Below are 22,415 nucleotides of genomic sequence, written 5' to 3' on the forward strand. Positions count from 1 at the left end.
CGCAACAAGGAGCCCGTGTGCCCCAGCGAAGATCCCATGTGCTGCAACTAAGACTCGACACAGCCAAATAAACAAATAAATGTTAAAAAAAAGAAAAGAAAAGAAAGAAAGAAACAGCATAGCATCCCATATGGCTGGAGGGAGGAGGATGAGAAACAGGAAGTGGAAGATTACAGATGGGAGAGTAAATGTGCGTGCTGGACGCTGCTCCCAAAGGGTCTGGTATTCCTCTTGAAGGAGTGGACGTTACCCTGGAAAACTGTTCAAGGATTTAAAGCGAGAAGAGAGGCAGCCCAATGTGTAAATGTGACGAGCTCTCCTCATCCTTTCCTAAGAAGGAAACTTGAGTTTGTTACCTTCAAGAACTGTGGTGCTATGTCTGTATAATTCCTTTAGTCTGGCAACTTATTCTGAAGAGAAACACAGCACTTAATAAAGGTTTTAATGATTATGTGTACGGCAAGGTGGTAGTGAGATTCTTTTTTTTTTTCTTTTGCCAAAATAAGATTTTATTTTGAAAGTTATTTGAAAGACACTGGTAAGGAAGGAGAACACTCAACGGATGTAGATTCCAAATTTATATTCTTTCCAACTGCCACCAATGGTCTTTGTCATGCCAAAAAGTTGCTTTTTTTGGTAATTCCTATTTAAAGCTCTCTGGAGGAGAGATCTTATTACATAAGCCAAGCCATTTTTTTTCCTTCCTCCCTTGTTTCTTCCCTTTCTTCTTTCCTTTTTTTCTTTCTTCCTTTCTTTTTCTCTTTCTTTTCTTCTCTTTTTTCTTCATTTCTTTCCAGGAAACAGTTAGTTGGGGATGGGTATTTTTTTAAAAACATGAAGGTAGATCTAATATGTTCCACAAAGAGGAGGGGCTTAGCCAAATGTGAAGTGGAAAGGTTCTCTACTATTTGCTTATCATCTTGCTGGAACCAGGAATCTACATGAGGAAATGGCATCCAGGAATGCGGTCTATACGAAGTCGTTCTGTCTTTCCATCTGAAGTGCTCATCATTGGTCCTCCTGTCCCAGCTCCCACAGCCCGCAGCTCCTCCTCTGGACCTTGACCTTGGAAGGAGGTTCTGTAAATCGCAGCAGTTTTAATCTTGACAGCAAAGCCAGAAATGATTGTAAAGTGATTCTCATTTTCTTCTCAGTCTTTTAATTCTGTCACACATAGTATCTATCACTGAGCGAACGTCATCTCCTCTGTCAAATTCACTGAGAAGTTGATGAGTGTGTTTTGGTGACAACTGCCTGACACTCCTGTATGTGTCCATTATCAATGTGTGTGTGTGTGTGTGTGTGTGTGTGTGTGTGTGTGTCTTGATCCGGGATATATCAGCGCTAAGCAGTTTTAAAACTCCTAACTGAAACAGTCAGAATAACATAGGAAAGAAACAAAAATTAAAAACAACCCCCCCGGGCCTCCCTGGTGGCGCAGTGGTTGAGAGTCCGCCTGCCGATGCAGGGGATATGGGTTCGTGCCCCGGTCTGGGAGGATCCCATATGCCGCGGAGCGGCTGGGCCCGTGAGCCATGGCCGCTGGGCCTGCGCGTCCGGAGCCTGTGCTCCGCAGCGGGAGAGGCCACAACAGTGAGAGGCCCGCATACCACAAAAAGAAAAAAAAAAATAAAATAAAATAAAAACAACCCCCCCAAAGAAACCCAAAAATAAAAAAAAAAGAGAATTACACAGGAATTAATCTCAAGTGGGTAACTTGACCTATATATCCTCATGTTGTCATTGCTACCTGAATGGTTATCAGGTAGTTTCACATTCATGTTCTTACTTGCTTCTCCAGAATTGAAATAGGTTAATGTACATCTTGAACCCAACATGGAGATTTAAAAAGTAAAGTGCATACCACATAAGACAATGTCCACTGATGACACTTCTATGCTGAAAGTTCTTGGTTGAACCTATGTCAAATTCTTCTCTGAACACACTTGGAACTCTCTATGGCTTAGATGAGCCCGAAATCAGCTGTTCAGTGCTACAGCTTATATGGCTCATGAGAATTGTTTGTGGACAGTCCTTTAACTCTGCATTCAGTGAAGTCATGTCAGTTGGCCACAGCAGAAGTATTTATGGCAGGTGTATTCGTTTCCTAGGGCTGCCTTAAAAATTAACACAAAGTACCATAATTGAGAGTTAACTATTATTATGTGTTTATTAGTTATTTGTATGCAGTATAAATCATTTTCTTAACCAATATAATAATGCAACTAATTGATAGTATAAAGGATAATACAGTGATTTAAATGTACTGTATTCCCTTATAGTTCTGGAGGCCAGAAGTCTGAAATCAAGGTGTCACCCGGGCTCTGTGCCCTCTGAGATGCTGGGTGGAATTCCTCTCTGCTTCTTCACAGCTTCCAGTGGTGGCTGTCAACCTTTGGTGTTCTTTGGCTTGTAGATGCATCTCTCCAATCTGCACCTCTGTGGTCGCTGGCATTCTCCCTGTGTGTCTTTGTCTCTGTGCCTCTTCTTATAAGGACACCAGTAATATTGGATTAAGCGCCCTCCCAGTATGACCTCATCTTAACTAATTACATCTACAATGACCCTATTTCCAAACAAGGTCACATTCTGAAGTACTGTACTGAGGGTTAGGACTTCAACTTATATTTTGGGGGTGTCACAATTCAAAGCATACATAACACGGCAGAAATCAGCAAATGCCACAAGTCAGGGCTTTTTTGAAGGGGGGGAGTTGGTTTCCAGCATATCGGTGTGTTGGTCTGTCATATGACACCAGGAGAGGGCCACTCACCTCAAATATCACTTTTCCATGGGAGTTTTTCATCAGAAACTTCCTCATATGCCAAATGGCACCTGGCAGAGTGAGAATTAAAGGTGGATGTAGTTAGGATTTTCCAGCCATTTCTTAGCCCTTTAAAAATATCTATGTATTTCCATTCTTTAAAAAGATTGAAAAATACAGCTGGGTAGAAAGAGTAGAAAGCCAAAAATGAATTATTCATAGCTTTATCATCCAAACAGAGCTATCATTGATTCCTGATAAATTTTCTTCAGAATATTTTTGGAACTTTTGTTTTTTGCTATTTACATTTCTCCTTTTGTGCCAAACCTGTCTGAATGCTTTGCCCTCTTTTCTTCATGCTTTTTTATTTTATAAATTTAAAAAAAAACTGTGAGTAATAATACATTAAGACAACACGCCAGTTAGAAAAATCACACAACAAGACTAAGCAAAACCTGTCTTGATCACTACCCCAGTCCCAATCCTCTCTCTGGAGGTAAATACTGTCGTCATTGGTCTTAAATGATTCTTCTAGACCTTTTAAAATGCCATAAACCATATCATACCATGTATTTTATCCCACAGCTTCCTCCCTCCCACTAAATTGTATACCCTTGAGAGGTTTTTATGTCAGATTTAACATGTTATCTTTAATTACTGCAACACATTTCATTCTATAGATGCACCACAGTTTAACCCTAACCTATTGCCAATTTTCAGGTTGTTTTCAGTCTTCCACAAATACAACTAAGAAGCAATGAAAATCCTTGTACATGCCCCTTTATGCATAAGTACAAGTGTTTCTCTAGGATAAATAACAAGAAGCTGAATATCTGAGTTGAACACTATAATTTTAATATGACAATTTTCCTTGAAGATAGCCCCAATACACCCTTCCAATGAGAGTGCAGAAGAGTATCCATATATTAAATAATTAAAGAAATAAAAATCACAAGCCAGAGGCTCTAACTGGACTCCTTATTAGTTTGTTTATATTTAAATTTCAAAAATTTCCAAATTTCTCTTCTCTGAATTTACTAGGTTTCTTCCAAATTCTCTGATTTATAACCTTATCCCTTAGCCAGCATGTACAATGACATGGAATATGTCATATGATGAACAACATAATTTTTCCAAAGACCTTCTAATAGTTTAGTGCAACCGAGACATAGGGAATGAGGTAGGGATGAGCAGAAGAGGTAGCTGGAGATGCAGGCAGGTTAGAGACACACTTGGGCAAGGGTATTTGAGGTTGTATAAAGCAGAGAAGTCAGTAAATGGGCTAGTGCGGTAATACAGGCAAGGTTCTGAGCTGAGGCAATAGTGGTGGGAAAATGAAAAGGAAGGGAGAGTATCAAGACCTCTTTAAGCAGTGGAATTTATAGAACTTAATGAAGGTGAATTGTGAAAGAGAGAAGCTTAGAACATTTCCCGGATTATTGGCTTCGATGACTGGTTTTCATGACTGAGGTCAGTCACAGAGGAGAACACAGCGGTGATGGTCATAGTGTTAGTCAGCTCATTTGGACAAAGTGGGCAAGGCTGTAGAAATGTGGACATAGGTATTCTGAAGGTAGGTGGATATACAAGCAAGAAAATCAGGGTTGGAGCTATTGAATAAGGTTCATTGGTGGTTAGCAAAATCCAAGGGAGTGGTTGAGACTGTCCAAGGGGAGAGAAAAGAGTAGCAAGAGAAGAAATCCAAGGAGGAAATACTAGGAAGCACAAACATTTACAGGACAGGCAAAAGAAGGAAAAATCTGACTGATCCATCTTAATAGTTTGGCAATTTCTTATCAAGTTAAACATACACTTTTTTTTTTTTTTTTTTTTGCGGCATGCGGGCCTCTCACTGTTGTGGCCTCTCCCGCTGCGGAGCACAGGCTCCAGACGCGCAGGCTCAGCAGCCATGGCTCACGGGCCACTCCGCGGCATGTGGTATCTTCCCGGACTAGGGCACGAACCCGTGTCCTCTGCATCGGCAGGCGGACCCTCAACCACTGCGCCATCAGGGAAGCCCTAAACATACACTTTATGACATGGCTTTATTAAGCAAAAATAAGCAAATATGAATATATGTTCTTACTTTTACTTTCTATTATGGAAAAGGTAGCATACACAATTGGACATTGCCTTTTCTTTTTAAATCTCAAATGGTATACTGAAGAGCTTTCCAATATAGGTATACAGAGAGCTCCCTCATTGAATTGCTGAAGAGTACTCCATTGTATGACTGTACCACAGTTTATTTAGTTATTCCCTATGGATGAACACTTGGATTGTTTCTTATTTTCCGCATTGTGAATAATGCAGCAGTGAATAAATTTACACTTTTCTGAAAATAAAATAAAATACGACATGACAAACCCACTCTTGTGTAACTACCCAAGAGAAATAAAAGCTAATCTTCACCCAAAAACCTCTATGCAAATGGTTATAGCAGCTTGATGTGTATTTGTCCCATACTGTAAACAACCCCAAATTTCCTTCAACTGATGAGTATACGAACAAATTACAGAACATCTATGTATTGGGGATGCTACTCGGCAATAAAAAATCTATTGACACAACAACATAATTGAATCTCAAATGCATTTTGCCGACACCCAAAAGGCTATGTAATGTATAATTCCACTCATATCACTGTTGTGAGCTGAAGGTTCATAGCCCCCATCCCCAAATTGATTATGTTGAAACCTGAACCCCATATTCGATGGTATTTGGAGGTGGGGCCTTTGAGAGGAAATTAGGTTTAGATGAGGTCATGAAGGTGGAACCTCCCCGATGGGATTAGTGTCCTTATAAGAAGAGGAAGAGAGACCAGAACTCTCATAGTGAGAAGGCAGATGTCTGTAAGTGAGGAAGCAGGCTCGTACCAGGAACCAGATCTGCTGGCACCCTGATCTTGGATTTCCCAGGCTCCAGAATGGTGAGAAATAAATGTCTGTTAGGACTTCCCTGGTGGCGCAGTGGTTGAGAATCCACCTGCCAATGCAGGGGACACGGGTTCCATCCCTGGCCCGGGAAGATCCCACATGCCACGGAGCAACTAAGCCCGTGTGCCACAACTACTGAGCCTGCGCCCTAGAGCCCGCGAGCCACAACTGCTGAGCCCACGTGCTGCAACTACTGAAGCCCACGTGCCTAGAGCCCGTGCTCTGCAACAAGAGAAGCCACTGCAATGAGAAGCCCGCGCACCGCAACAAAGAGCTGTCCCCCCGCTCACCGCAACTAGAGAAAGCCCGCGCGCACCAACGAAGACCCAATGCAGCCAAAAATAAATAAATAAATAAATAAAATTTAAAATAATAATAATTATAAATGTCTGTTGTTTAAGCTACCAGGTCTGTGATATTTTGTTATAGCAAACAGAGCAGGCAAACACAACCACAGACTCAAAGAAAGGCAAAACTACAGGGACAGAAAACCTTTAAGTGGTTGCCAGGGCTTCAGGTTGGAGCAGCTGTCTAGAAAGAGGCACGAAGGAATATTTTGGGGGTGATGGATCTGTCTTCATTATGGTGGTGGATATATCACTATATGTGTTTGTCAAAACTTATAGAACTGTATGCTAAAAAGGGTGAATTTTACTATGTGTAAATTATATCTCAATAAACCTGACCCCTAAAAATGTTATGTATGACAGCAAGATACAAAGTCAATGCCTGGAAAAAAAATGAGTAGAACAATGAACTGGCTTAGATGTAAATGGGCAAAGAAAAAGACAACAAAATAATAAATAATTAGGAACTTTGAAAGTAATCAAAAATAGGAAAAGCTAGTTTCTGGTGAGAAGCCATTCAGGAGAAAAAGGTCAGGAGCTTCTGTGGCCTACAGGTTTAATACACACACATACTCTGAGTAAAGAGTACACAATACACAATACTCTGTGTTTGCTGCCATAACAGCTAAAAACTTAAGGCAGACTTAAGCAGAACTCATTAGAAATATGGTGCTCTCTACACTATCAGGGAAACGTTGCTCAGTCCTTGGCATGCATAAAGAAAGATATTGAGAAGTACTGTAATAAAATTTAAAATAATTAAAATATAGAAATAATATAAAATATTGTGGAAAACTTAGAATAAAGAGAAAGACACCATTATCTAAACACAATGTAAATATAAAATAGATTACTTTACCACATAAATAATATGTTTCTTGTAGAAAATTACCATACCTAGATGAACCAAAGGAGAAAATGAATAAGAGCCCCATTTTCAAAATTTTAAAATTCTGACAAAATCAAGTAAATTTTAATTAAAATAATAACCAGATACTACTGTAAGTCTATCAGGCTAACAAAGAAGACGTTATGACAACACTCAGTTATGGCAAGAATGTGGATCAGAGGAGATTCACAGTCTATTTTGGTGGAGTGAAAAGAGGTTCAAATACTTTGTAGAGCATTTTGGCAGCATCCGGTGAAGCTAAAAGAAGGTATACTCCCAAGACCTGGCAATTTCACAGGTAAATGCCCTAGAGAAATTTTTGCACATTGGCTTAAGAATCTGTATAAAAGTATTGTTTATAAGAGCAAAATATTTGGGACAGAGTAAATATCCTTTATCAGATTAGATAATTGTGTCATTGTCACACAATGCAATAGCCTATAGAAGTTAAAATAAATGAATTAGAACTATATGTATTCTGTTTTTTGATAAGCCTAAAAAAAACAAAACAGGATGCAGCATAGTGAGAAAAGCAAATTACATAATGATTCGTACAGTATGTATGATACCATTATCTGAAAAACATACAATATACACACACTTGTATGTTGATATATACACATATACATTAAAAACTTCAGAATGTGTGTGTGTGTGTGTATTTCCCCGCAGAAGAGAAAGGACTATATAAGGGACAGCTCTATTTGTAGCGTTCCTCCCTCCTGACCCCCCGTAATTTTTTTCTTTCAGAATGCAGGAAAGAAAGAGGGAGGGTTGGAGAAAAAGAGGAAGGCAGGAAGGAAGGAAGGAAGGAAGGAAGGAAGGAAGGAAGGGAGGGAGGGAGGGAGGACCTAAAGTAAGTAAGACAAAGCTTTGTAAATTCCAGAGGGATTAAAAATTGCTCTATATACTTTTCTTCATATTTGAAGTATTTTATACCAAAAAATGAATACTTAGTCCTTGTAAACAATTCAGAAAATACATAGTGTAAAAAAAAAAAGTAATCCCTCATTTTAAAAAATGAATGTTAGGGGGGCTTCCTTGGTGGCACAGTGGTTGAGAGTCCGCCTGCCTATGCAGGGGACACGGGTTCGTGCCCCGGTCCGGGAAGATCCCACATGCCGCGGAGCAGCTGGGCCCGTGAGCCATGGCCGCTGAGCCTGCGCGTCCGGAGTCTGTGCTCCGCAACGGGAAAGGCCACAGCGGTGAGAGGCCCGCGTACCGCAAAAAAAATAAAATAAATAAAAAATGAATGTTAACATTTTGTTGCATATTTTTCCAGGCTGTGCCATACTTTCACTAGCCTGCATGTTATATACATAATTTTTTTGGTATCCTTTTCGAAGAGGCCAAAATTTCTCAAAAATGTTCTTCTGATTCATGAGGTGAATGATACTGAAGTCCGTTTTTTCTCTGAGTCTTTGGGACGGCTTCTTACCTTAATTCTACACTATTTTCTCACAGTTCCATAGTCCTGTTTGCAGATTTGGTGGCTTGTCCTTCGCCCCACTCAGTCCACTTGGGGGCTGTCTCAACCCATCTGAGATCTACTGTCGAACGGAAGACGACACGCACAGTTGCCGAACCAAGTCTTCCTGTCCGTCCGGCATTCGCTGAGGGCACCCTCGCTGTCTGAAATGAGAACGGCACCGTCTGACCTTCTGACACTCTTAGTCTACGTAATGCAGGAGAAACTACAGTTCCCGTAGGGCTCTGCTCCTGGGCGCCCGCCTCCACCCCTGCGCCTGCGCATTCTGAGCATGGACTACAACTCCCAGACTGCATCGTGCTGCCGCCCTCGCCCCTCTACTTCCTGCTGGGGCGTTTCATGAGTGACAGCGTCTCTGCGAGTCCAAGAAAAGTTAAAGGTGGGCGGAGCTTGTGGGCTGCTTGGGAGGGTGTTAGGAGTTGCTTACTTTCTTTCTGTCACAAGAAAGCAGCAGGCCTGTAGCAGATTTCTGATGTGCAGCTGCCTAGATATCGGGTGTGCACAGGCTTGGCTTTTCTGAACCGGGAGAGCGGTCTTTCAGGCACCTACACAGGTGGTCACGCCTTGCGCTGGTCCTTGCAGTCAGCTTGTCCTTGGAGTTATCCAGCATCCTTCCCAGAGCGCGGGAGAGGCTGACAGTCCTGGGTTTTATTGGAGTGGTGGGTTTTTTTTTCCTTCTTTTCTTTATATCTTCGCAGGCATTTCATGGGAAATTAGTAGGCTGTAGAGGAGGCTGCAAGTCAGATATTTTACCCTGGAAATCCACGCGCGTTTCTTGAAAGATTGCGCCTAGTTATAGTTTCGTACTTTGTTTCGGTTGGGCCTGGGATCCCTGTTTTCATGATCTTTCAACTCGTAATTGTTAATGTGCTCTGAAGACAGAATCCTGGAGGAATGCCTGTATTTAAGGGGAAATAAGAAGTCTCCTAACGCATCTCTTGACTGACACCCTTGATATATGTAATTAATATATGTGATATGACATGATTAATAAATGCAATGCGTGGGCAACTACAGTCCCCACCCCATCCCGCTGAAAGTAGAAACGCTCCAGTTCCAGAGTGGGGAATGTCAGAAATGGGTTGAAGAGCGAATGATGGGTGGGAGGTGAACAATTACAGGTGACCACAAATTGCTTTTTCAAAAAATGTGTTCTTGTTGAGGAGAAAGCTGGATGGTGGGTTGAGACCCCGCTTTGCCATTTATTAACTCTGTAATTTCGTACAGGTTAGTTTACCTCTTTGAATCTCAGTTTCCTCATCTGTGAAATAAGGATGATTTTACCTTTCCTCCCCACATGACAGTTTTTGTGAAGACAAGTTAAAGTATATGTGAACACACTTCTTAAACTCCATAATCACCCAACAGTGACTTGGTAATGATAGTAATGTGGCAAGTGTAATGAAAGGCCAGGGCAACTAGGAACGCCAGTTAAAAGAAGGGTTGAAACTAATGACCATGGGTTCAAGGCTGAAGAGAAAAGCAAATGAATCTGGGAAGGACCTGAGATTCTGGGAGAAGACAGATGGGTCAGCTGGCAGTATCTCTTTCTGTCTTGTTGCTAAGCTTGAGAAAGGTAGGAGCCACATCTGATATTCACAGTTGTCTGCTTGATGTCTGACACAGTGTCCAGCACATGGTGCCTTTGCTCTTACCTTCCCTTTGCCTGGAACACTGTTACCCCATGTTATCAGTCGGGATTCTCTAGAGAAACACAGCCAGTAGGAAATGTGTGTGTGTGTGTGTGTATGTATACACACATAAATGTATATATTAATGAGTATACATACATATATGTGTACTCAGTATATATATGCATGTATACTATATGTATACAGTATACACATACATATATGCACATATGGTAGCGCACACACACACACATATATAAGGTACACTAAGAGATTTGTTTCAAGGAATTGGCTTCTGTAATGGCAAGTCTGAAATCTGTAGGCAGGTTGGAAACTTAAGTGGGAGCTAATGTTGCAGTCTTGGGGCAAAACTTCTTCTATCTTGGGGAAACCTCAGTTTTGCTTTTAAGGCCTTTCAAGTGATTGGATGAGGCCCACCCACATTATGGAGGGTAGTCTCCCCCTTACAGCTTGTAGATGTTAACCACAGCTCCAAAATAGCTTCACAGCAACATCTACGTGAGTGTTTGATTAAATAGCTGGGTACTATATCCCAGCCAAGTTAACACATATAACTGACCATCATATCCTGGAAAGTCTTTGCTCAATATTATGTTTTCATAACATTTAAAATTGCAATCCTCCACACACACAGCCTTACATTCCCTACCCTCCTCTTCTTTTTCTAATGTTTCCCTTAGCACCTATTATCTTTGATCCATTGCCCTATTTTTGATTTCTTATGTTTACTGTCGTTAAGCTCCACAGGGCAGGGATTTTTGTGTGTGTTGTTTACTGATGTATCCTCAGCACGTTGAATGGTACCTAACACACAGTAGGCCCTCAATAAATCTTTGTGAATGACTGAAGGAATTTTGAAGGTGGCTACTCAGTAAATTCTTGTGGAATACATGGAGGGTTTCATCCTGAAGTACTCCTGAACAGACTCTCTTGAAGGGTGGAAGGATAGTAGATTGCAGGAAAAAAAGGAAGAATTTCAGAGTTCATATCTAGGAGATGGAAAAAGTAGTGAAGAAGCAGCATAGGACAGATCAGGGTGTGCGTTCCCTTTGCCCTGTTACTTAGCTGTGTGACTTTGGGCAGGTTATCTAATGTCTCTGGGCCTCAGTTTCTTCATTGGTAAACTGAGAATAATAATACTTAGTACACAGGGTTGTTCCAATAATGAAGAATTGATGTAATAATAGGTTTAGCCTAGAACCTGCCACATAGTGAGCATGTAAGAGGTAGCTGTTGTCAATATCATAATTATTATTCAGTATCAAAGTGGAGACATTAATAAGAATCACTGAAGTAGACTAAAAGCAAAATTATTGGAATTTAAAAGACGAAGGGCCTGTGAGGTTGGGATGCTAAAGTCTGAAGTGATGTTTTGTTTTTTTTGTTTGTTTGTTTTTTGCGGTATGCGGGCCTCTCACTGTTGTGGCCTCCCCCGTTGCGGAGCACAGGCTCCGGATGCGCAGGCCCAGCGGCCATGGCTCACGGGCCCAGCCGCTCCGCGGCATATGGGATCCTCCCAGACCGGGGCACGAACCCGTATCCCCTGCATCGGCAGGCGGACTCTCAACCACTGCGCCACCAGGGAGGCCCTGAAGTGATGTTAATACACAAGTTTGGGTCCTGCAGAGAGTTAGGGGCATAGTTCACTTTAGGTCAGGGTCCTTTAATTTTGTTTCAAAACAGAAGGAACACCTTTCAGTGTATGCAGCCCAGAAAACAGATTAATTGACACCACACCCTTCAGTTTGCCCCAGGCTGCCATTTGAACTGCAGGGCTAATTGGTTCCAGGTCAGAGGTCCCATTCATTTGCTTCCTACCAACACTTGAGAGAAAAATGTACATTTTTGCTGCTGATGTTTTGCTCGCCAGGATTCTTTTGTTTTCTCCTGAGGTTCTTGCTTTGGGTAACAAGAGAGATGGTGGATTCCAAAACAGCTTTCTATCTACCCTGACCCGACTCCACCATAATTATTACCATATACAGCTAACAGGCGTTTTTAAAAAGACCCAAAGGAATACATACTCACATTGAACCCAGTGCATGTCTTGTGGCTTACCTATTGATATAAACAGAATTTCTAGTTTTGGTCCCCTCTGATAAAACATAATTGTTTTTCCGATATGTGGGTTGTGTGTTCGTCAGAAAAATACTAATTTTGAAAAACATAGTGTGGACCTGGTCATTCTGTGACATCATGTCTGATTTTAACTTCTTGGGAGGAAATATTTATAGTCACGAAGGCAAGTAGATTTCATGTAGAAGAAAGATGAAGGCCGGATGTTCGAGGTTTTTCTTCTGGTCTTTCAGCTTCCTATAGTATCTGACTACAGCTTGTTACAACGTTTCATGTTTGTTTAAGGAGTAGGCAGATTGTGAAAAAATAGACAGTCGGCTGCAGCATTCTGAGCCTTGTTTTTGCTTCTTGATTTCTGCTTTGCTTCGTTGATAGAAATAAGAAATAAACGGGCGTGAGAGCCGCGTTTAAGAATGATAGATTCTTCCAGCAGTTCTTTTTTTGACCCAAGGTCATTTCTTCACATAGAGGACTGTGGAATTTAGAGTAACATTTTTTTTGAGTGTCATCCAATTGTGGATGGCTGGACTTTGGTGGGGAACAGTGGTCACCTCGACCTTTCTTCAAGATTACAAGATAATTTCTTGTCTAAATGTTAGGGGTGGGTCAAAAAAGGATCACTGTTCTGTGCTGCTTCCCAAGTGAAAAACAAAAAACAAAAAACCCACTGATTTAAATGGAGTTCCTCCTTGCTTTTGTTTGAGACATGCTCATAATAAAGAATCAAAACAGTACTTTCACATTTATTATTTTCAAATTAAGGATAATCAAATGTCAGTTTAATTCAGTGTCAAATTAAGACTGATTGATGTCCTGTCCAAAGCATTAGAATATCTTGATAAATCCTTTTCTAATAGGAATAACCTTGGATGAAATAGGGTGGGACTTAACACTTGGTTTTGTTTTCTTGGTGGGTTGTCCATATCTGTATTCTTTCTGATAACTAAAGCACCTAGCAGAGATGGAAGCCTCAGCTGCTGAGTTAACCTTGTTTCAAAGCCTCAGGCCTTTCACTGCATCATCCCAGGAGGTGTCATTCACGTCAAACTGTGAGTTTTTTTCAAGGAGGGGACCTTGATGACTTACTTCCATCATTTTCCTAAAAGGTGGATAATTGATGTTCTGTTTTTACCTTGTTCTTTTCATTCCTGAGATATGACAGTTGTGGTCACTTTTTGAGTGAAATTGGGATTGAGTTCCCATGGTTCCCTCCGCTTTCCAGGGACACTCTGGCTCTGAGCGTTTGTTCTCACCTGACTCACTATCTCAGCCTCCATGGAAGGACCCTTTATCTTGCCAGATTTTCACATCTTTTTTTCAAACTCTTGCTTCCTTTCATGTGTGTGGTTCCCCTCACCTTTCCAACTCACATGGAGTCCCAGGTTTTACTTCTTGGGCCTCTTTTCATTTAGGCTCTCTTCATACAGGGCAGTTTAGCCTTACATGCCCACCTCAGCTTTGGACTTTATGTTTGCATATCCAAAAATCATATTAACGTGTCCTGCTCACCAAGGTTCATCTACCCCTCAGTACTGACAAGAGTTTCAAAATTTTGAGTCTTTTCTCCCTTCTCTATCATTTATTTTAAGTGGATACGAGTCTTACTTTCTAACTGATATGAATTATACTTCCTTAAAAAGAAGAGAAGTAATTTTTAAAATTTAAAGTATTTTTTTACCCAGCTAGATAGATTATCCTCTTCATTATTTAACTTGATAAATAAATACTGGACCCCTATTAGGTCCCAGGCGAAGATAATAGGTATGGGAATATAACAGTGAACAGGACACAAGAAAAGTCCCTTCCCTCCTAAAGTTTACATTCTAGTGAGAGACATACAGTAAACAAATTTACAGATTATATAATGACAGGCAATGGTAAAGGATTAGAAAATGATGGTACTGTTATTTTTGATAGGATGCCTAGGGAAAGTCTTTTAGAGAAAGTGACGGGTTCCAGAATAAAGTGAGGAAATGAGCCACACAAAGATCTTGGAGAAGAACATTCCAAAGAAGGACATAGCAAATCCAAAGGCCTGAAGCTGGAGGGAGCTGTGGAACAGCAGGGAGGGCAGAGTGACTGGCACACATGAGAGATAGCAAGAGTGATGGGTGAAGACACTGCAGAGGAAACCAAGGGCCAGATCATATGGAGTCTTGTAGTCTAAGGAAGAACTTTGGATTTTATTTTAAGTGTGATGGGAAGCCATTGGAGAGTTTTGTGCAGGAGAGTAACAAGATGTGGCTTATATTCCATATTTTACTTTTGTTGAGATATATTTCATATACGGTAAAGCCTACCCTTTTAAAGCGTACGATTCAGTGGTTTTCATACAGTCACGTGATTGTGTGACCTCCGCCACTGTATTATTCCAGAACCTTTTGTCATCCCCCAAAGAAACCTCTTAGCAGTGCCAGTGAGCAGTCACTCCCCATTCTCCTCCCCCAGGCCCTCGAAACCCCTAACCTACTTCCTGTCTCTATGGATTTACTGATTCTGGACATTTCACAAAGGAATCATATAACATGTGGTGTTTTGTGTCTGGCTTCTTTCACTTAGCATAATGTTTTCAAGGTTCACTCATGTTGTAGCATGTATCAGTATTTCATTCCCTTTTATAGCTGAATAGTATTCTGTTATATGGATATACCACATTTTATTTATCCAGTGGTGGATATTTGGGTTGTTTCCACTTTTTGGCAATTATGAATAAAGTTGCTATGAGCATTTGGGTATAAGTTTTTGTGTGGATGTGTGTTTTCATTTCTCCTGGATAATATAACTAGGAGTGGAATTGTTGGATCATGTGGTGACTCCATACTTAACGTCTTAAGGAACTGCCGGACTGTTTTCCATAGCAGCTGTATGAGGGTTCTCATCCTCACCAACACTTATTATTTTCTTTCTTTTGATTATAGTCATCTAGTGTGTGTTAAATGGTATCCTATTATGGTTTGATTTGCATTTCCCTAGTAAGTATGAAAAATGAAGTTGTGCTTCTTTTCATATGCTTATTGGTCATTTGTTTATCTTCTTTGGAGAAACGTCTATTCAAATGTTTTGCCCATTTTTTAATTGGATTATGTCTTTTTATTGTTGAGTTTTGTCCTTTATATATTCTCAATAATAGACCCTTGTCAGACACGTGATCTGCAGATTTTTGCCCCCCATTCTGTAGGTTGTCGTTTCACTGCCTTGGTAGTATATATTGAAGGAAGTTTTTGATTTTGTTAAGTCCAATTTATTTATTTTTTCTTTGATTGCTTGTGCTTTTGGTTTCCTACCCAAGAAACCATTGTCTAACCCAGGGACATGAAGATTTATATCTACGTTTCTTTCTAAGAGTTTTATAGTTTTAGCTTTCATATTTAGATCTTTGATCCATTTTGAATTAATTTTTTGTAAATAGTGTGAGGTAGGGCCCAAATACATTCTTTTGCACATAGATATCCAGTTGTCCCAGCATCATTTATTTTAAAAACTATTTCTAGGAATTCCCTGGCAGTCCAGTGGGTTGGACTCGGCACTTTCACTGCAGTGGGTCCAGGTTCAATCCCTAGTTGGGGAACTAAGACCCCACAAGTCACACGGCATGGCCAAAAATAAAAATAAAAAGGCTATTTCCCTAATTGAATTATCTTAGCACCCTTGTCAAAAGTCAATTGATCATTGATGTGTGGGTTTATTTCTGGATTCTTATTCTCTTCCATTGAGCTATATATTATCCTTATGCCAGTGTCACACAGTCTTGAAAACTGTAGTTTTGAAATTGGGACATATGAGCCTTCCAACTTTGTTATTCTTTTTCAATATTTTTTTGGCTATTTTGAGTCCCTTGAAATTCCACATGAATTGTAGGATCACCTCATCAATTTCTGTAAAAAAGCCAACTAGGGGGCTTCCCTGGTGGCACAGTGGTTGAGAGTCCGCCTGCTGATGCAGGGGACGCGGGTTCGTGCCCCGGTCCGGGAAGATCCCACATGCTGTGGAGCGGCTGGGCCCGTGAGTCATGTGTTGGAGTTCACCAAAGAACTTGATTCAGCAGTGTTGGGGACAAGAGATTGGAGTGAGTTTGAGAAAGAATGGGAAGGAATGAAGTGGAAATGGAAGACTCTTTCAAGGAGTCTCTCTTTTTTTCTCCCTCCCCCCTTTTTTTCTTAATTTGTTTTACTTCCAGACATTTTCATGAACAAAAGTAGCAGGAAGGAAGAGTTTCACTTCTAGCCAAGATGGAATAACTGGGACCATTTTTACTTTCTTGCATGAAACAATTTTAAAATGGACAAAATATATGAAAGAGTGGTTTGAAAGACTTTGGGCAACAGGCAACAAAAGACAATGATACCTGAGAGACAAGAAAAAAAATGAGTGAGACATATGACTGCTACAGCTTACTGCCTTAAGAGGGTTTTCAGGTCTCAGCACAGGGAGGGGGACAGAGCCTGGTGGACTCCATGAGTTGAGGAGATAGAGCTGAGAGTCTAGGGAGACCAAGGTGGCTGGAGGTCACAAGACAGAGTACTGGAGAGAAGAGAGCACTAAGAGAGAATTTCAAAGATCTGCAGAGGGTCCCTCTTGATTTTTTATCCAAATACTCATCTGAATATGGTCCCTCTAAAATGATTAGCAGAAACAGTGTCTGGTGCTCACACAGTATTGGTAACAGTGCCTTTTTCCTCTATCCACAGTGGAAAACAGCAAGATTCACATGGCATTTGGTACTGTACCCAGAAGTTTTTGCCTCAGTAATGAGACTAATTAGCCATAGTGCTCTTGCCTGGCAAGAACAAGATCTTAAAGGCAAGATCCAAAAAGATCAAATCATTTCCAAGTATCTTAACATCCCAGGACAAAGCTCAAGAATACTTACAAGAATGCTTTTTGTCACTTCTATTCAGCATTGTACTGAAGGTTGTAGAAACAAAACTGTCTTTATTTGCATGTGACATGCTTAACTGTTATCTCTGTGGCACTACTCACCTTTGCCACTGTAGTGCCAAAGCAGCAGTAGACAATATATAACCAAATGAGCATGTCTGTATTCCAGTAAAACTTCACTTGAAAAACAAGCATCAGACCACATCTGGCCCATGGGCTGTAGTTTGCAACCCTCGGTCTATGTAGAAAGTCTCTTGGAATCTACAAAAAAGTTACTAGAACTAGTGAAGTTAAAAAGGTTGCAGGAGGGCTTCCCTGGTGGCGCAGTGGTTGAGAGTCCGCCTGCCGATGCTGGGGACACGGGTTCGTGCCCCGGTCCGGGAAGATCCCACATGCCGCGGAGCGGCTAGGCCCGTGTGCCATGGCCGCTGAGCCTGTGCGTCCGGAGCCTGTGCTCCACAACGGGAGAGGCCACAACAGTGAGAGGCCCGCATACTGCAAAAAAAAAAAAAAAAAAAAGGTTGCAGGATACAAGACCAATACACAGAAACCAATTTTGTTTCCATATAAAAACAATGAACAATCAGAAATTGAAATTTAAAAATAACAATTCCATTTATAATAGCATCAAAAATATAAAATATTTTGGGATAAATCTGAAAAAAATGTGGAATATCTGTACACTGAAAACTATAAGACATTGCTGAGAGGAAGACCTAAGTGTGTGGAGGATCCTTATTCAATGGCATATCTATATATGACTCAATATCGTTAAGATGTTAATCTCCTCAAATTGGTCTATAGATTTAACACAATCCAGATTACAATCTCAACAGGCTTTTTTGTAGAAATTGAAAAATTGATTCTAAAATTCATGTGGAAGTGAAAGGACCTAAAACAATCAAAACAACTTTTATAAAGAAGAATGAAGTTGGAGGCCTAACACTACTTGATTTCAAGGTTTATTATAAAGGTACAGTAATCAGGATAATGTAATATTGTCATAGACAGAGACAAATAGATCAGTGGAGCAGAATGAAGATACCAGAAGTATTTCCACAGACATATGAACAATTGATTTTCAATAAAGGTGCAAAGGGACTTCTGTGAAGAAAGGATGGTTTTGCCAGCCAGTGGTGCTGAAACAATTACATACCAAAAAAAAAAAAAAAAAAAAGAAAAGAAAAGAAAAACACTTCAATCCATATACCTCACACAATATACACAAATTAACTCAAATGGATTATAGACAAATATGAAACCTAAAACTATGAAACTTCTAGACGAAAACATAGGATAAAACATTTATGACATTGAATTTGGCACAGATTTCTTAAATACAACACCTAAAGTACTATGCATAAAAAAATTATAAATTGTACTTATCAAAATTTAAATTTCTGCTCTTTAAAAGACACTGTCAAGAGAATGAAAAGACTGGGATAAAATATTTATAAATTATGTCCAAGAAAGGATATATATCCAGGATATTAAAAAAAAAACCTCTCAAAACTCAACAATAAGAAAACAACTCAATAAAAAATGGGCAGGGGCCTCCCTGGTGGCGCAGTGGTTGGGAGTCCGCCTGCCGATGCAGGGGATATGGGTTCGTGCCCCGGTCTGGGAGGATCCCATGTGCCGCGGAGCGGCTGGGCCCGTGGGCCATGGCCGCTGGGCCTGCGCGTCCGGAGCCTGTGCTCCGCAGCGGGGGAGGCCACAGCGGTGAGAGGCCCGCATACCGCAAAAAAAAAAAAAAAAAAAAAAAAAAAAAAATGGGCAAAGATTTGAACAGACGCTTCACCAAAAAAAGTTTCTGGATGGCAAACAAGCACATGAAAAGATGCTCAACCTAATTCGTCAGTAGGAACATGCAAATTAAAACCACAATGAGAAACCACAACTATTGGAATGGTAAAAAAAATAAAATCTGATTACATCCCAAGTGTTGATTAGGATGTGGAGGGTCTGGAACTCTCCTACACTGCTGCTGGGAATGTAAAATTGTACAAACAACCTGGAAACAATTTTGCATTTGTTTTGAAATGATCCAGCCATTCCATCTAGGTATTTACCCAGGACAAATGAAAGCATATCGCTATACAAAGATTTGTACATGAATGTTTATGGTAGCTTTATTTGTAATAGCCCTAAACTGGAAGTAACCCAAGCATCCATCAACAGGTAAATGGATAAACTGTGGTATAAATAAATAATACTCAGCAATAAAAAGGAATGAAACATTTGTACATGTTGCAACATGATGAATCTCACAAGTATTAACCTATGTGAAAGAAGACAGACCCAAAAAAAGGAGTACATATTGTATGATTTCATTTATAAGAATTCTGGAAAATGCAAATGAATACATAGTGACAGAATGAAATCAGTGGTTGCCAGGGAGTCAGGGGTGGGAGGGAAGGGATTTCCAAGGGGCATGAGGCAACTTTCAAGGGTGATATGTTCACTATCTTGAATGTGGTGGGGGTTTCACAGGTATATGCATATGCCCACTGTACATTATTAAATCGTACATATGAAATACATACAGCTTACTGTGTGCCAATTATAGCTTCAGTAATTTTCAGGATTCTGCTATTCTCTTTCAGGGAGTTTGGGGGTAAAGGGGAATCGAGAAATGCGGCGTACTTAGAAGGGGATATGGGATCAAGCGTGGATTTGGGTTTTTTATTAAGTTGGGATATGCTGTAGCATGTTTATATTCTGATGAGGGGAGAGGACAAACAGATGCAAGAGCAAGAGGAAATGACAGAGTCCTTGAGTGGGCAGGAAAGTCTGGGCTGGTATCCTGTGTGCGAAGGAGGCATGGGCTTTGGAGAAGAGGACAGCTCATCCACGACGGGAGTCAAGACAAAGGCAAGAGGGAGGCGTGCTTGATGTGCCGCACTGGCTTTTTGTTAGTAATGATGACAATATCAACAATTACAACAATGAGAACAGTTAGTAGGCACTGTATTCATTAATAAAATGAGTCACACAAATTCCGCAGTAATTGGGCTTCCCTGGTGGCGCAGTGGTTGAGAGTCCGCCTGCCGATGCAGGGGACACGGGTTCGTGCCCCGGTCCGGGAAGATCCCACATGCCGCGGAGCAGCTGGGCCCGTGAGCCATGGCCGCTGAGCCTGCGCGTCCGGAGCCTGTGCTCCGCAGCGGGAGAGGCCACAACAGTGAGAGGCCCGCGTACTGCAAAAAAAAAAAAAAAATTCCACAGTAATTGATTTTCTTTGATGATGTTTTCAACCAGGACACCAATGAGCATCTTGTTGGTACAGATTTCTGGGTATCTCCAGCTGAGAAGGGATAATAATGCCTGCAACTCCCGCTCTCCTTTGAAGCAATGCTCCTTTGGTCTGAATTGGAGTAATCAACTGATAGAATGGAAAGTCCTCTGCCTGTGTATTCAGTGTAAAATTTTACTGCCATTCAAGTTTTTCAGTGTTAGTAATATTTTCGTAAACAAAAACCTCTGTTCTCCTGTCCCCTTGTCGGCACCATCACTGTCGCTCCCAGAACCATTGCAGCAAAACTATCAGTAGCTACCAAAGTGGTGCTAGACACACGAAACGACGGTCTCACTGCATCTTCGCATCAGCCCTATGGGGCAGGTGTGCCATGAGCCCCTGTTAACAGTTGTGGAAAATGAGTCTTACAGAGGTTAGATTATTGCCTGAGGTCACATCTCCGAAGTATCAGAGCCAGAATTAAAATCCAAGTCTGTATGACTCCAGAATCCTTGCTCTTAACAAGACTTGTATGCTGTACTTACCTCCCCTTCTGAATGAGAAGTTTCACTGGCAAGAGTATATTATATGGAATTTCCCTCCAATTCTCATTCATTGCAGGGACCACCTTTTGACAATAATAAAGGAACTCAGACGAATGAAAATAATGCATTTTCAACATCCTGCCTCAGCAACTGTTTTCATCTTTCTCCATTTCCTTTCGATCCTTATCCATATGTACATATTTCACATAGTTGTAGATGCAATGTTATATTCTGCTTTTATGGTTAATGTTATACCAGGCATTTTTCTTGTTGCTCTTTAGTCTTTAATAGATACATAATATTCCACTTTGTTAATGGGCTGTGATTTAATTAACCAAATACCCTTGATGAACAAAAGTTGTTCCTAGTTTTATAAACTATGCAAACTGATTTTCCCCCCATCTTTTGTAATTTTTTTAAAAAGAATAAATTCCCAAGAATGAGGTTACCAAACAAGAATTTGAACATGTTTATGTCTTTGGTACTTTAAAAGAGAGTGACATTAGGAAAGTTTGTACGTTGGATGATGGTAGATAAATTTCATAACTGGCACAAACAGATGAATAGTTTAATTATTGTTCCGGAAGACCAAAATTGAAGACAAATGGGGAGTGACTGCTCAAGGGTACAGGCTTTCTTTTTGAGGTGATGAAATGTTCTGGAATTAGATAGTAGCGATGGTTGCACAGCTTTGGGAATATACTGAAAACTGAACTGTATGTATACTTGAGAGGGGTGGGGCTTCCCTGGTGGCGCAGTGGTTGAGAGTCCGCCTGCCGATGGAGGGGACACGGGTTCGTGCCCCGGTCCGGGAAGATCCCACATGCCGCGCAGCGGCTGGGCCCATGAGCCATGGCCGCTGAGCCTGCGCGTCCGGAGCCTGTGCTCTGCGACGGGAGAGGCCACAACAGTAAGAGGCCCGCGTACCGCAAAAAAAAAAAAAAAATTAAAGACAGTTTCAGATATTCCAGGTAATTGTTTCAGCCCTTGCTAAATTACTATCAGAGTGTCCTGTATTTGTTTTTATATTTGGAAGCAGCGTTTCACAGTGTTTAAGATCATCAGACTGCCAAATGGCATCACCACTTAGCAGCTGCGTGACCCCTGGTGAGTGCTGTAGGTTGCGTCCTCCGGAAGCCTATTCCGAGACAGAGTTTGGGGTGCAGGATGTTTATGAAGGATCAGGACTTAGGAAGGCAAGGCAAGAGCAGGACTGGCTGGAGGAAGGGATGGAAGTGAGACGCAGGTCTGACACAACCTCAGCCAACCCCGACTGTCAGTATCCTGCATTGGGCTGAAATGGCCAGGCCTTTTTTACAGGGACCTTGTGCGGAAGCTTGGTGTGTGCTGCCCCAGAGGGGGAGGACTGCAGGCCAGGGGTGGTCTGCAGCTGCGGCCGACTCTGAAGGAGCTGACAGCAGAAGGCTGACCACTGCTCCCCGCAGGTGGGCAGCATGGCCGGACCTCTGGGTGCCACATCTCCGTGTCGATCACAAGAAATTGCTTTAACCTCTTTTGTCTCAATTTCTTCACCTGTTAAACGGAGACAAGAATACTATCTACCTGTTAGGATTGTGAGAGAACTAGATGAGGCAACACAC

At 41.2% G+C, this 22,415-nt stretch overlaps 1 long non-coding RNA gene across 1 annotated transcript in view; it reads right to left on the bottom strand.

The window, feature by feature from the left end:
* The window catches only part of LOC309795763, a 46,905-nt gene extending 38,346 nt beyond the window's left edge, over window positions 1–8,559 (bottom strand). Inside the window, exons 1-2 of the long non-coding RNA XR_014292355.1 lie at window positions 8,375–8,559; window positions 2,774–2,835 (exon numbers count right to left, since the gene is read on the bottom strand). This is a non-coding gene — a long non-coding RNA (uncharacterized lncRNA). The remainder of the gene's footprint in view (window positions 1–2,773; window positions 2,836–8,374) is intronic.
* Between the last annotated feature and the right edge of the window lie 13,856 nt (window positions 8,560–22,415).

The sequence above is a fragment of the Mesoplodon mirus genome (genome assembly GCF_964341445.2).
Source record: "Mesoplodon mirus genome assembly, chromosome: 20".
NCBI lineage: Eukaryota > Metazoa > Chordata > Mammalia > Artiodactyla > Ziphiidae > Mesoplodon > Mesoplodon mirus.